The sequence below is a fragment of the Osmerus mordax genome, chromosome 23 (assembly GCF_038355195.1).
Source record: "Osmerus mordax isolate fOsmMor3 chromosome 23, fOsmMor3.pri, whole genome shotgun sequence".
NCBI lineage: Eukaryota > Metazoa > Chordata > Actinopteri > Osmeriformes > Osmeridae > Osmerus > Osmerus mordax.
The window spans coordinates 10,868,731-10,881,230 of NC_090072.1; the positions used below are offsets into that span (position 1 = coordinate 10,868,731).

The 12,500-nt window shown below is 57.2% G+C and overlaps 14 non-coding genes across 14 annotated transcripts in view; all 14 read left to right on the forward strand.

Annotated features, from left to right (window-relative positions):
- Nucleotides 1-775: 775 nt before the first annotated feature.
- On the forward strand, nucleotides 776-893 carry LOC136932387 (U5 spliceosomal RNA). The gene has a single exon (XR_010874679.1). It is a non-coding gene; the product is annotated as a U5 spliceosomal RNA (small nuclear RNA).
- Nucleotides 894-1,525: 632 nt separating this feature from the next.
- On the forward strand, nucleotides 1,526-1,716 carry LOC136932148 (U2 spliceosomal RNA). Its single transcript, XR_010874494.1, has one exon. It is a non-coding gene; the product is annotated as a U2 spliceosomal RNA (small nuclear RNA).
- Nucleotides 1,717-2,511: 795 nt separating this feature from the next.
- LOC136932388 (U5 spliceosomal RNA) lies at nucleotides 2,512-2,629 on the forward strand. Its single transcript, XR_010874680.1, has one exon. It is a non-coding gene; the product is annotated as a U5 spliceosomal RNA (small nuclear RNA).
- A 764-nt stretch (nucleotides 2,630-3,393) lies between these two features.
- Nucleotides 3,394-3,584, forward strand: LOC136932149 (U2 spliceosomal RNA). Its single transcript, XR_010874495.1, has one exon. It is a non-coding gene; the product is annotated as a U2 spliceosomal RNA (small nuclear RNA).
- A 793-nt stretch (nucleotides 3,585-4,377) lies between these two features.
- LOC136932389 (U5 spliceosomal RNA) lies at nucleotides 4,378-4,495 on the forward strand. The gene has a single exon (XR_010874681.1). It is a non-coding gene; the product is annotated as a U5 spliceosomal RNA (small nuclear RNA).
- A 632-nt stretch (nucleotides 4,496-5,127) lies between these two features.
- LOC136932150 (U2 spliceosomal RNA) lies at nucleotides 5,128-5,318 on the forward strand. Its single transcript, XR_010874496.1, has one exon. It is a non-coding gene; the product is annotated as a U2 spliceosomal RNA (small nuclear RNA).
- Nucleotides 5,319-6,112: 794 nt separating this feature from the next.
- LOC136932390 (U5 spliceosomal RNA) lies at nucleotides 6,113-6,230 on the forward strand. The gene has a single exon (XR_010874682.1). It is a non-coding gene; the product is annotated as a U5 spliceosomal RNA (small nuclear RNA).
- A 764-nt stretch (nucleotides 6,231-6,994) lies between these two features.
- LOC136932151 (U2 spliceosomal RNA) lies at nucleotides 6,995-7,185 on the forward strand. The gene has a single exon (XR_010874497.1). It is a non-coding gene; the product is annotated as a U2 spliceosomal RNA (small nuclear RNA).
- Nucleotides 7,186-7,979: 794 nt separating this feature from the next.
- Nucleotides 7,980-8,097, forward strand: LOC136932391 (U5 spliceosomal RNA). Its single transcript, XR_010874683.1, has one exon. It is a non-coding gene; the product is annotated as a U5 spliceosomal RNA (small nuclear RNA).
- Nucleotides 8,098-8,861: 764 nt separating this feature from the next.
- LOC136932152 (U2 spliceosomal RNA) lies at nucleotides 8,862-9,052 on the forward strand. Its single transcript, XR_010874498.1, has one exon. It is a non-coding gene; the product is annotated as a U2 spliceosomal RNA (small nuclear RNA).
- A 797-nt stretch (nucleotides 9,053-9,849) lies between these two features.
- On the forward strand, nucleotides 9,850-9,967 carry LOC136932393 (U5 spliceosomal RNA). The gene has a single exon (XR_010874684.1). It is a non-coding gene; the product is annotated as a U5 spliceosomal RNA (small nuclear RNA).
- Nucleotides 9,968-10,599: 632 nt separating this feature from the next.
- Nucleotides 10,600-10,790, forward strand: LOC136932154 (U2 spliceosomal RNA). The gene has a single exon (XR_010874499.1). It is a non-coding gene; the product is annotated as a U2 spliceosomal RNA (small nuclear RNA).
- Nucleotides 10,791-11,586: 796 nt separating this feature from the next.
- Nucleotides 11,587-11,704, forward strand: LOC136932395 (U5 spliceosomal RNA). The gene has a single exon (XR_010874686.1). It is a non-coding gene; the product is annotated as a U5 spliceosomal RNA (small nuclear RNA).
- A 764-nt stretch (nucleotides 11,705-12,468) lies between these two features.
- The window catches only part of LOC136932155 (U2 spliceosomal RNA), a 191-nt gene continuing 159 nt past the window's right edge, over nucleotides 12,469-12,500 (forward strand). The window contains exon 1 of the small nuclear RNA XR_010874500.1: nucleotides 12,469-12,500. This exon is cut by the window's right edge and continues 159 nt beyond it. This is a non-coding gene — a small nuclear RNA (U2 spliceosomal RNA).

The window sequence follows — 12,500 nt, forward strand, 5'->3', positions numbered from 1 at the left end:
TAGTGAGGGAGGGAGGGAGGGAGGGAGGGAGGGAGGGAGGGAGGGAGGGAAGGAAGGAAGGAAGGAAGGAGGGAGGGAAGGAGGGAATGTCTGAATGAGTGAGGTTTGGGGGAGAGGGGTTTAGGTTAGGGCTAGGGTTTTTGGGGTGAGGGTCAAAAAACCCTCAAAAGGGGGGGGCCCCCCAACAAAGCGGAACAAGCGATCCCTACCAAAAAAACGGGGTGAAAAGGGGGTGTGGGCGGAGCCCTGTCGGCCGGTGGCGTTTTCCCGCCCTTTTAGATATAAAAAAAAAAAAAAAAAAAAAAAAAAAAAAAAAAGTGAGTGACTGAGTGAGTGAGTGACTGAGTGAGTGACTGAGTGAGTGAGTGACAGAGAGAGAGAGAGAGAGAGAGAGAGAGAGAGAGAGAGAGAGAGAGAGAGAGAGCTGGCTGACATTCAGCGGGGCCGAGGTGAAAAACTGGAAGGCAATCGGAATGAGTTTTTTATCGCCGTGTCAGTCGACACCAACACGGAGTGGACTGGCTGGAAGGCGCATACGATAAACACGTACGGATCTTAATGGAGAAAAAGCCATCAATGAAATGGAGAAAGTGCGGTAAGGAAAGAAAAGCCAAGCGGGCGGGCCGAGCCCCTCTGCGGCCCGTGGCGTTTCCGCGCCTTTTTTTTCCCGAGAAGGATGCGGTTCGCCCCGGTTCTCCCCGGTTCGCCCCCGCGGACGGGTGAGTCAGGGCCAACGGAGGGGTTGGGGGTAGGCCGTTTGGGTCGTTTCAAATCGACGCTCTGGTTCCCCTTCAGCACGCACAAGCCTTTCGCCTTTTACTAAAGACTTCCGTGGAGGGGAGCGCCGACGAGTGGAACGTGGTATTTTTGGGAGGCTTTGCCCGAGGGAGGGCAGAGCCTGATGGACGTGTGACAAAAGCAGGGTGAGGTTGGCTTTGGGGTTAGGTGCGTGCCTGCGGGTAAGGCAGGTTTTGTCTTTGCTTCTTCTGTAGCTGTTTCAATTCTGTTGCCTTTTGGCCTGGGCTTTCCGCTTCCGTCCCTGCTTGTCCTGCGGCTTTTGGCCTGGGCTTTCCGCTTCCGTCCCTGCTTGTCCTGCGGCTTTTGGCCTGGGCTTTCCGCTTCCGTCCCTGCTTGTCCTGCGGCTTTTGGCCTGGGCTTTCCGCTTCCGTCCCTGCTTGTCCTGCGGCTTTTGGCCTGGGCTTTCCGCTTCCGTCCCTGCTTGTCCTGCGGCTTTTGGCCTGGGCTTTCCGCTTCCGTCCCTGCTTGTCCTGCGGCTTTTGGCCTGGGCTTTCCGCTTCCGTCCCTGCTTGTCCTGCGGCTTTTGGCCTGGGCTTTCCGCTTCCGTCCCTGCTTGTCCTGCGGCTTTTGGCCTGGGCTTTCCGCTTCCGTCCCTGCTTGTCCTGCGGCTTTTGGCCTCGGCTTTGGTTTTGGCTTTTGGTGGTTTCGGCCGTTCTCGGTGTGGTGACCGAGCGGCCCAGGTGGTGCACGGAGGGTCCGCGCGCCGGGGGCGTCCGATAATGCGGTCATCGCTTCTCGGCCTTTTGGCTAAGATCAAGTGTAGTATCTGTTCTTATCAGTTTAATATCTGATATGTCCTCCATGCGAGGACAACATATTAAACGGATTTTTGCAACAGGGAGTCGGAACAGGGGCTCGCTCCGTCCGCTCCGCGCATCGCCCCGGTATTGCAGCGTCTCCGGGAAGGGTGCAATCTTTCTAAGCGTGTCAAAGAGAAAAGCTAGTGAGGGAGGGAGGGAGGGAGGGAGGGAGGGAGGGAGGGAGGGAAGGAAGGAAGGAAGGAAGGAGGGAGGGAAGGAGGGAATGTCTGAATGAGTGAGGTTTGGGGGAGAGGGGTTTAGGTTAGGGCTAGGGTTTTTGGGGTGAGGGTCAAAAAACCCTCAAAAGGGGGGGGGCCCCCCAACAAAGCGGAACAAGCGATCCCTACCAAAAAAACGGGGTGAAAAGGGGGTGTGGGCGGAGCCCTGTCGGCCGGTGGCGTTTTCCCGCCCTTTTAGATATAAAAAAAAAAAAAAAAAAAAAAAAAAAAAAAAAAGTGAGTGACTGAGTGAGTGAGTGACTGAGTGAGTGACTGAGTGAGTGAGTGACAGAGAGAGAGAGAGAGAGAGAGAGAGAGAGAGAGAGAGAGAGAGAGAGAGAGAGCTGGCTGACATTCAGCGGGGCCGAGGTGAAAAACTGGAAGGCAATCGGAATGAGTTTTTTATCGCCGTGTCAGTCGACACCAACACGGAGTGGACTGGCTGGAAGGCGCATACGATAAACACGTACGGATCTTAATGGAGAAAAAGCCATCAATGAAATGGAGAAAGTGCGGTAAGGAAAGAAAAGCCAAGCGGGCGGGCCGAGCCCCTCTGCGGCCCGTGGCGTTTCCGCGCCTTTTTTTTCCCGAGAAGGATGCGGTTCGCCCCGGTTCTCCCCGGTTCGCCCCCGCGGACGGGTGAGTCAGGGCCAACGGAGGGGTTGGGGGTAGGCCGTTTGGGTCGTTTCAAATCGACGCTCTGGTTCCCCTTCAGCACGCACAAGCCTTTCGCCTTTTACTAAAGACTTCCGTGGAGGGGAGCGCCGACGAGTGGAACGTGGTATTTTTGGGAGGCTTTGCCCGAGGGAGGGCAGAGCCTGATGGACGTGTGACAAAAGCAGGGTGAGGTTGGCTTTGGGGTTAGGTGCGTGCCTGCGGGTAAGGCAGGTTTTGTCTTTGCTTCTTCTGTAGCTGTTTCAATTCTGTTGCCTTTTGGCCTGGGCTTTCCGCTTCCGTCCCTGCTTGTCCTGCGGCTTTTGGCCTGGGCTTTCCGCTTCCGTCCCTGCTTGTCCTGCGGCTTTTGGCCTGGGCTTTCCGCTTCCGTCCCTGCTTGTCCTGCGGCTTTTGGCCTGGGCTTTCCGCTTCCGTCCCTGCTTGTCCTGCGGCTTTTGGCCTGGGCTTTCCGCTTCCGTCCCTGCTTGTCCTGCGGCTTTTGGCCTGGGCTTTCCGCTTCCGTCCCTGCTTGTCCTGCGGCTTTTGGCCTGGGCTTTCCGCTTCCGTCCCTGCTTGTCCTGCGGCTTTTGGCCTGGGCTTTCCGCTTCCGTCCCTGCTTGTCCTGCGGCTTTTGGCCTGGGCTTTCCGCTTCCGTCCCTGCTTGTCCTGCGGCTTTTGGCCTGGGCTTTCCGCTTCCGTCCCTGCTTGTCCTGCGGCTTTTGGCCTGGGCTTTCCGCTTCCGTCCCTGCTTGTCCTGCGGCTTTTGGCCTGGGCTTTCCGCTTCCGTCCCTGCTTGTCCTGCGGCTTTTGGCCTCGGCTTTGGTTTTGGCTTTTGGTGGTTTCGGCCGTTCTCGGTGTGGTGACCGAGCGGCCCAGGTGGTGCACGGAGGGTCCGCGCGCCGGGGGCGTCCGATAATGCGGTCATCGCTTCTCGGCCTTTTGGCTAAGATCAAGTGTAGTATCTGTTCTTATCAGTTTAATATCTGATATGTCCTCCATGCGAGGACAACATATTAAACGGATTTTTGCAACAGGGAGTCGGAACAGGGGCTCGCTCCGTCCGCTCCGCGCATCGCCCCGGTATTGCAGCGTCTCCGGGAAGGGTGCAATCTTTCTAAGCGTGTCAAAGAGAAAAGCTAGTGAGGGAGGGAGGGAGGGAGGGAGGGAGGGAGGGAGGGAGGGAAGGAAGGAAGGAAGGAAGGAGGGAGGGAAGGAGGGAATGTCTGAATGAGTGAGGTTTGGGGGAGAGGGGTTTAGGTTAGGGCTAGGGTTTTTGGGGTGAGGGTCAAAAAACCCTCAAAAGGGGGGGGCCCCCCAACAAAGCGGAACAAGCGATCCCTACCAAAAAAACGGGGTGAAAAGGGGGTGTGGGCGGAGCCCTGTCGGCCGGTGGCGTTTTCCCGCCCTTTTAGATATAAAAAAAAAAAAAAAAAAAAAAAAAAAAAAAAAGTGAGTGACTGAGTGAGTGAGTGACTGAGTGAGTGACTGAGTGAGTGAGTGACAGAGAGAGAGAGAGAGAGAGAGAGAGAGAGAGAGAGAGAGAGAGAGAGAGAGAGCTGGCTGACATTCAGCGGGGCCGAGGTGAAAAACTGGAAGGCAATCGGAATGAGTTTTTTATCGCCGTGTCAGTCGACACCAACACGGAGTGGACTGGCTGGAAGGCGCATACGATAAACACGTACGGATCTTAATGGAGAAAAAGCCATCAATGAAATGGAGAAAGTGCGGTAAGGAAAGAAAAGCCAAGCGGGCGGGCCGAGCCCCTCTGCGGCCCGTGGCGTTTCCGCGCCTTTTTTTTCCCGAGAAGGATGCGGTTCGCCCCGGTTCTCCCCGGTTCGCCCCCGCGGACGGGTGAGTCAGGGCCAACGGAGGGGTTGGGGGTAGGCCGTTTGGGTCGTTTCAAATCGACGCTCTGGTTCCCCTTCAGCACGCACAAGCCTTTCGCCTTTTACTAAAGACTTCCGTGGAGGGGAGCGCCGACGAGTGGAACGTGGTATTTTTGGGAGGCTTTGCCCGAGGGAGGGCAGAGCCTGATGGACGTGTGACAAAAGCAGGGTGAGGTTGGCTTTGGGGTTAGGTGCGTGCCTGCGGGTAAGGCAGGTTTTGTCTTTGCTTCTTCTGTAGCTGTTTCAATTCTGTTGCCTTTTGGCCTGGGCTTTCCGCTTCCGTCCCTGCTTGTCCTGCGGCTTTTGGCCTGGGCTTTCCGCTTCCGTCCCTGCTTGTCCTGCGGCTTTTGGCCTGGGCTTTCCGCTTCCGTCCCTGCTTGTCCTGCGGCTTTTGGCCTGGGCTTTCCGCTTCCGTCCCTGCTTGTCCTGCGGCTTTTGGCCTGGGCTTTCCGCTTCCGTCCCTGCTTGTCCTGCGGCTTTTGGCCTGGGCTTTCCGCTTCCGTCCCTGCTTGTCCTGCGGCTTTTGGCCTGGGCTTTCCGCTTCCGTCCCTGCTTGTCCTGCGGCTTTTGGCCTGGGCTTTCCGCTTCCGTCCCTGCTTGTCCTGCGGCTTTTGGCCTGGGCTTTCCGCTTCCGTCCCTGCTTGTCCTGCGGCTTTTGGCCTCGGCTTTGGTTTTGGCTTTTGGTGGTTTCGGCCGTTCTCGGTGTGGTGACCGAGCGGCCCAGGTGGTGCACGGAGGGTCCGCGCGCCGGGGGCGTCCGATAATGCGGTCATCGCTTCTCGGCCTTTTGGCTAAGATCAAGTGTAGTATCTGTTCTTATCAGTTTAATATCTGATATGTCCTCCATGCGAGGACAACATATTAAACGGATTTTTGCAACAGGGAGTCGGAACAGGGGCTCGCTCCGTCCGCTCCGCGCATCGCCCCGGTATTGCAGCGTCTCCGGGAAGGGTGCAATCTTTCTAAGCGTGTCAAAGAGAAAAGCTAGTGAGGGAGGGAGGGAGGGAGGGAGGGAGGGAGGGAGGGAGGGAAGGAAGGAAGGAAGGAAGGAGGGAGGGAAGGAGGGAATGTCTGAATGAGTGAGGTTTGGGGGAGAGGGGTTTAGGTTAGGGCTAGGGTTTTTGGGGTGAGGGTCAAAAAACCCTCAAAAGGGGGGGGCCCCCCAACAAAGCGGAACAAGCGATCCCTACCAAAAAAACGGGGTGAAAAGGGGGTGTGGGCGGAGCCCTGTCGGCCGGTGGCGTTTTCCCGCCCTTTTAGATATAAAAAAAAAAAAAAAAAAAAAAAAAAAAAAAAAAGTGAGTGACTGAGTGAGTGAGTGACTGAGTGAGTGACTGAGTGAGTGAGTGACAGAGAGAGAGAGAGAGAGAGAGAGAGAGAGAGAGAGAGAGAGAGAGAGAGAGAGCTGGCTGACATTCAGCGGGGCCGAGGTGAAAAACTGGAAGGCAATCGGAATGAGTTTTTTATCGCCGTGTCAGTCGACACCAACACGGAGTGGACTGGCTGGAAGGCGCATACGATAAACACGTACGGATCTTAATGGAGAAAAAGCCATCAATGAAATGGAGAAAGTGCGGTAAGGAAAGAAAAGCCAAGCGGGCGGGCCGAGCCCCTCTGCGGCCCGTGGCGTTTCCGCGCCTTTTTTTTCCCGAGAAGGATGCGGTTCGCCCCGGTTCTCCCCGGTTCGCCCCCGCGGACGGGTGAGTCAGGGCCAACGGAGGGGTTGGGGGTAGGCCGTTTGGGTCGTTTCAAATCGACGCTCTGGTTCCCCTTCAGCACGCACAAGCCTTTCGCCTTTTACTAAAGACTTCCGTGGAGGGGAGCGCCGACGAGTGGAACGTGGTATTTTTGGGAGGCTTTGCCCGAGGGAGGGCAGAGCCTGATGGACGTGTGACAAAAGCAGGGTGAGGTTGGCTTTGGGGTTAGGTGCGTGCCTGCGGGTAAGGCAGGTTTTGTCTTTGCTTCTTCTGTAGCTGTTTCAATTCTGTTGCCTTTTGGCCTGGGCTTTCCGCTTCCGTCCCTGCTTGTCCTGCGGCTTTTGGCCTGGGCTTTCCGCTTCCGTCCCTGCTTGTCCTGCGGCTTTTGGCCTGGGCTTTCCGCTTCCGTCCCTGCTTGTCCTGCGGCTTTTGGCCTGGGCTTTCCGCTTCCGTCCCTGCTTGTCCTGCGGCTTTTGGCCTGGGCTTTCCGCTTCCGTCCCTGCTTGTCCTGCGGCTTTTGGCCTGGGCTTTCCGCTTCCGTCCCTGCTTGTCCTGCGGCTTTTGGCCTGGGCTTTCCGCTTCCGTCCCTGCTTGTCCTGCGGCTTTTGGCCTGGGCTTTCCGCTTCCGTCCCTGCTTGTCCTGCGGCTTTTGGCCTGGGCTTTCCGCTTCCGTCCCTGCTTGTCCTGCGGCTTTTGGCCTGGGCTTTCCGCTTCCGTCCCTGCTTGTCCTGCGGCTTTTGGCCTGGGCTTTCCGCTTCCGTCCCTGCTTGTCCTGCGGCTTTTGGCCTGGGCTTTCCGCTTCCGTCCCTGCTTGTCCTGCGGCTTTTGGCCTCGGCTTTGGTTTTGGCTTTTGGTGGTTTCGGCCGTTCTCGGTGTGGTGACCGAGCGGCCCAGGTGGTGCACGGAGGGTCCGCGCGCCGGGGGCGTCCGATAATGCGGTCATCGCTTCTCGGCCTTTTGGCTAAGATCAAGTGTAGTATCTGTTCTTATCAGTTTAATATCTGATATGTCCTCCATGCGAGGACAACATATTAAACGGATTTTTGCAACAGGGAGTCGGAACAGGGGCTCGCTCCGTCCGCTCCGCGCATCGCCCCGGTATTGCAGCGTCTCCGGGAAGGGTGCAATCTTTCTAAGCGTGTCAAAGAGAAAAGCTAGTGAGGGAGGGAGGGAGGGAGGGAGGGAGGGAGGGAGGGAGGGAAGGAAGGAAGGAAGGAAGGAGGGAGGGAAGGAGGGAATGTCTGAATGAGTGAGGTTTGGGGGAGAGGGGTTTAGGTTAGGGCTAGGGTTTTTGGGGTGAGGGTCAAAAAACCCTCAAAAGGGGGGGGCCCCCCAACAAAGCGGAACAAGCGATCCCTACCAAAAAAACGGGGTGAAAAGGGGGTGTGGGCGGAGCCCTGTCGGCCGGTGGCGTTTTCCCGCCCTTTTAGATATAAAAAAAAAAAAAAAAAAAAAAAAAAAAAAAAAAGTGAGTGACTGAGTGAGTGAGTGACTGAGTGAGTGACTGAGTGAGTGAGTGACAGAGAGAGAGAGAGAGAGAGAGAGAGAGAGAGAGAGAGAGAGAGAGAGAGAGAGCTGGCTGACATTCAGCGGGGCCGAGGTGAAAAACTGGAAGGCAATCGGAATGAGTTTTTTATCGCCGTGTCAGTCGACACCAACACGGAGTGGACTGGCTGGAAGGCGCATACGATAAACACGTACGGATCTTAATGGAGAAAAAGCCATCAATGAAATGGAGAAAGTGCGGTAAGGAAAGAAAAGCCAAGCGGGCGGGCCGAGCCCCTCTGCGGCCCGTGGCGTTTCCGCGCCTTTTTTTTCCCGAGAAGGATGCGGTTCGCCCCGGTTCTCCCCGGTTCGCCCCCGCGGACGGGTGAGTCAGGGCCAACGGAGGGGTTGGGGGTAGGCCGTTTGGGTCGTTTCAAATCGACGCTCTGGTTCCCCTTCAGCACGCACAAGCCTTTCGCCTTTTACTAAAGACTTCCGTGGAGGGGAGCGCCGACGAGTGGAACGTGGTATTTTTGGGAGGCTTTGCCCGAGGGAGGGCAGAGCCTGATGGACGTGTGACAAAAGCAGGGTGAGGTTGGCTTTGGGGTTAGGTGCGTGCCTGCGGGTAAGGCAGGTTTTGTCTTTGCTTCTTCTGTAGCTGTTTCAATTCTGTTGCCTTTTGGCCTGGGCTTTCCGCTTCCGTCCCTGCTTGTCCTGCGGCTTTTGGCCTGGGCTTTCCGCTTCCGTCCCTGCTTGTCCTGCGGCTTTTGGCCTGGGCTTTCCGCTTCCGTCCCTGCTTGTCCTGCGGCTTTTGGCCTGGGCTTTCCGCTTCCGTCCCTGCTTGTCCTGCGGCTTTTGGCCTGGGCTTTCCGCTTCCGTCCCTGCTTGTCCTGCGGCTTTTGGCCTGGGCTTTCCGCTTCCGTCCCTGCTTGTCCTGCGGCTTTTGGCCTGGGCTTTCCGCTTCCGTCCCTGCTTGTCCTGCGGCTTTTGGCCTGGGCTTTCCGCTTCCGTCCCTGCTTGTCCTGCGGCTTTTGGCCTGGGCTTTCCGCTTCCGTCCCTGCTTGTCCTGCGGCTTTTGGCCTGGGCTTTCCGCTTCCGTCCCTGCTTGTCCTGCGGCTTTTGGCCTGGGCTTTCCGCTTCCGTCCCTGCTTGTCCTGCGGCTTTTGGCCTGGGCTTTCCGCTTCCGTCCCTGCTTGTCCTGCGGCTTTTGGCCTCGGCTTTGGTTTTGGCTTTTGGTGGTTTCGGCCGTTCTCGGTGTGGTGACCGAGCGGCCCAGGTGGTGCACGGAGGGTCCGCGCGCCGGGGGCGTCCGATAATGCGGTCATCGCTTCTCGGCCTTTTGGCTAAGATCAAGTGTAGTATCTGTTCTTATCAGTTTAATATCTGATATGTCCTCCATGCGAGGACAACATATTAAACGGATTTTTGCAACAGGGAGTCGGAACAGGGGCTCGCTCCGTCCGCTCCGCGCATCGCCCCGGTATTGCAGCGTCTCCGGGAAGGGTGCAATCTTTCTAAGCGTGTCAAAGAGAAAAGCTAGTGAGGGAGGGAGGGAGGGAGGGAGGGAGGGAGGGAGGGAGGGAAGGAAGGAAGGAAGGAAGGAGGGAGGGAAGGAGGGAATGTCTGAATGAGTGAGGTTTGGGGGAGAGGGGTTTAGGTTAGGGCTAGGGTTTTTGGGGTGAGGGTCAAAAAACCCTCAAAAGGGGGGGGCCCCCCAACAAAGCGGAACAAGCGATCCCTACCAAAAAAACGGGGTGAAAAGGGGGTGTGGGCGGAGCCCTGTCGGCCGGTGGCGTTTTCCCGCCCTTTTAGATATAAAAAAAAAAAAAAAAAAAAAAAAAAAAAAAAAAAGTGAGTGACTGAGTGAGTGAGTGACTGAGTGAGTGACTGAGTGAGTGAGTGACAGAGAGAGAGAGAGAGAGAGAGAGAGAGAGAGAGAGAGAGAGAGAGAGAGAGAGAGCTGGCTGACATTCAGCGGGGCCGAGGTGAAAAACTGGAAGGCAATCGGAATGAGTTTTTTATCGCCGTGTCAGTCGACACCAACACGGAGTGGACTGGCTGGAAGGCGCATACGATAAACACGTACGGATCTTAATGGAGAAAAAGCCATCAATGAAATGGAGAAAGTGCGGTAAGGAAAGAAAAGCCAAGCGGGCGGGCCGAGCCCCTCTGCGGCCCGTGGCGTTTCCGCGCCTTTTTTTTCCCGAGAAGGATGCGGTTCGCCCCGGTTCTCCCCGGTTCGCCCCCGCGGACGGGTGAGTCAGGGCCAACGGAGGGGTTGGGGGTAGGCCGTTTGGGTCGTTTCAAATCGACGCTCTGGTTCCCCTTCAGCACGCACAAGCCTTTCGCCTTTTACTAAAGACTTCCGTGGAGGGGAGCGCCGACGAGTGGAACGTGGTATTTTTGGGAGGCTTTGCCCGAGGGAGGGCAGAGCCTGATGGACGTGTGACAAAAGCAGGGTGAGGTTGGCTTTGGGGTTAGGTGCGTGCCTGCGGGTAAGGCAGGTTTTGTCTTTGCTTCTTCTGTAGCTGTTTCAATTCTGTTGCCTTTTGGCCTGGGCTTTCCGCTTCCGTCCCTGCTTGTCCTGCGGCTTTTGGCCTGGGCTTTCCGCTTCCGTCCCTGCTTGTCCTGCGGCTTTTGGCCTGGGCTTTCCGCTTCCGTCCCTGCTTGTCCTGCGGCTTTTGGCCTGGGCTTTCCGCTTCCGTCCCTGCTTGTCCTGCGGCTTTTGGCCTGGGCTTTCCGCTTCCGTCCCTGCTTGTCCTGCGGCTTTTGGCCTGGGCTTTCCGCTTCCGTCCCTGCTTGTCCTGCGGCTTTTGGCCTGGGCTTTCCGCTTCCGTCCCTGCTTGTCCTGCGGCTTTTGGCCTGGGCTTTCCGCTTCCGTCCCTGCTTGTCCTGCGGCTTTTGGCCTGGGCTTTCCGCTTCCGTCCCTGCTTGTCCTGCGGCTTTTGGCCTCGGCTTTGGTTTTGGCTTTTGGTGGTTTCGGCCGTTCTCGGTGTGGTGACCGAGCGGCCCAGGTGGTGCACGGAGGGTCCGCGCGCCGGGGGCGTCCGATAATGCGGTCATCGCTTCTCGGCCTTTTGGCTAAGATCAAGTGTAGTATCTGTTCTTATCAGTTTAATATCTGATATGTCCTCCATGCGAGGACAACATATTAAACGGATTTTTGCAACAGGGAGTCGGAACAGGGGCTCGCTCCGTCCGCTCCGCGCATCGCCCCGGTATTGCAGCGTCTCCGGGAAGGGTGCAATCTTTCTAAGCGTGTCAAAGAGAAAAGCTAGTGAGGGAGGGAGGGAGGGAGGGAGGGAGGGAGGGAGGGAGGGAAGGAAGGAAGGAAGGAAGGAGGGAGGGAAGGAGGGAATGTCTGAATGAGTGAGGTTTGGGGGAGAGGGGTTTAGGTTAGGGCTAGGGTTTTTGGGGTGAGGGTCAAAAAACCCTCAAAAGGGGGGGGCCCCCCAACAAAGCGGAACAAGCGATCCCTACCAAAAAAACGGGGTGAAAAGGGGGTGTGGGCGGAGCCCTGTCGGCCGGTGGCGTTTTCCCGCCCTTTTAGATATAAAAAAAAAAAAAAAAAAAAAAAAAAAAAAAAAAGTGAGTGACTGAGTGAGTGAGTGACTGAGTGAGTGACTGAGTGAGTGAGTGACAGAGAGAGAGAGAGAGAGAGAGAGAGAGAGAGAGAGAGAGAGAGAGAGAGAGAGAGCTGGCTGACATTCAGCGGGGCCGAGGTGAAAAACTGGAAGGCAATCGGAATGAGTTTTTTATCGCCGTGTCAGTCGACACCAACACGGAGTGGACTGGCTGGAAGGCGCATACGATAAACACGTACGGATCTTAATGGAGAAAAAGCCATCAATGAAATGGAGAAAGTGCGGTAAGGAAAGAAAAGCCAAGCGGGCGGGCCGAGCCCCTCTGCGGCCCGTGGCGTTTCCGCGCCTTTTTTTTCCCGAGAAGGATGCGGTTCGCCCCGGTTCTCCCCGGTTCGCCCCCGCGGACGGGTGAGTCAGGGCCAACGGAGGGGTTGGGGGTAGGCCGTTTGGGTCGTTTCAAATCGACGCTCTGGTTCCCCTTCAGCACGCACAAGCCTTTCGCCTTTTACTAAAGACTTCCGTGGAGGGGAGCGCCGACGAGTGGAACGTGGTATTTTTGGGAGGCTTTGCCCGAGGGAGGGCAGAGCCTGATGGACGTGTGACAAAAGCAGGGTGAGGTTGGCTTTGGGGTTAGGTGCGTGCCTGCGGGTAAGGCAGGTTTTGTCTTTGCTTCTTCTGTAGCTGTTTCAATTCTGTTGCCTTTTGGCCTGGGCTTTCCGCTTCCGTCCCTGCTTGTCCTGCGGCTTTTGGCCTGGGCTTTCCGCTTCCGTCCCTGCTTGTCCTGCGGCTTTTGGCCTGGGCTTTCCGCTTCCGTCCCTGCTTGTCCTGCGGCTTTTGGCCTGGGCTTTCCGCTTCCGTCCCTGCTTGTCCTGCGGCTTTTGGCCTGGGCTTTCCGCTTCCGTCCCTGCTTGTCCTGCGGCTTTTGGCCTGGGCTTTCCGCTTCCGTCCCTGCTTGTCCTGCGGCTTTTGGCCTGGGCTTTCCGCTTCCGTCCCTGCTTGTCCTGCGGCTTTTGGCCTGGGCTTTCCGCTTCCGTCCCTGCTTGTCCTGCGGCTTTTGGCCTGGGCTTTCCGCTTCCGTCCCTGCTTGTCCTGCGGCTTTTGGCCTGGGCTTTCCGCTTCCGTCCCTGCTTGTCCTGCGGCTTTTGGCCTGGGCTTTCCGCTTCCGTCCCTGCTTGTCCTGCGGCTTTTGGCCTGGGCTTTCCGCTTCCGTCCCTGCTTGTCCTGCGGCTTTTGGCCTCGGCTTTGGTTTTGGCTTTTGGTGGTTTCGGCCGTTCTCGGTGTGGTGACCGAGCGGCCCAGGTGGTGCACGGAGGGTCCGCGCGCCGGGGGCGTCCGATAATGCGGTCATCGCTTCTCGGCCTTTTGGCTAAGATCAAGT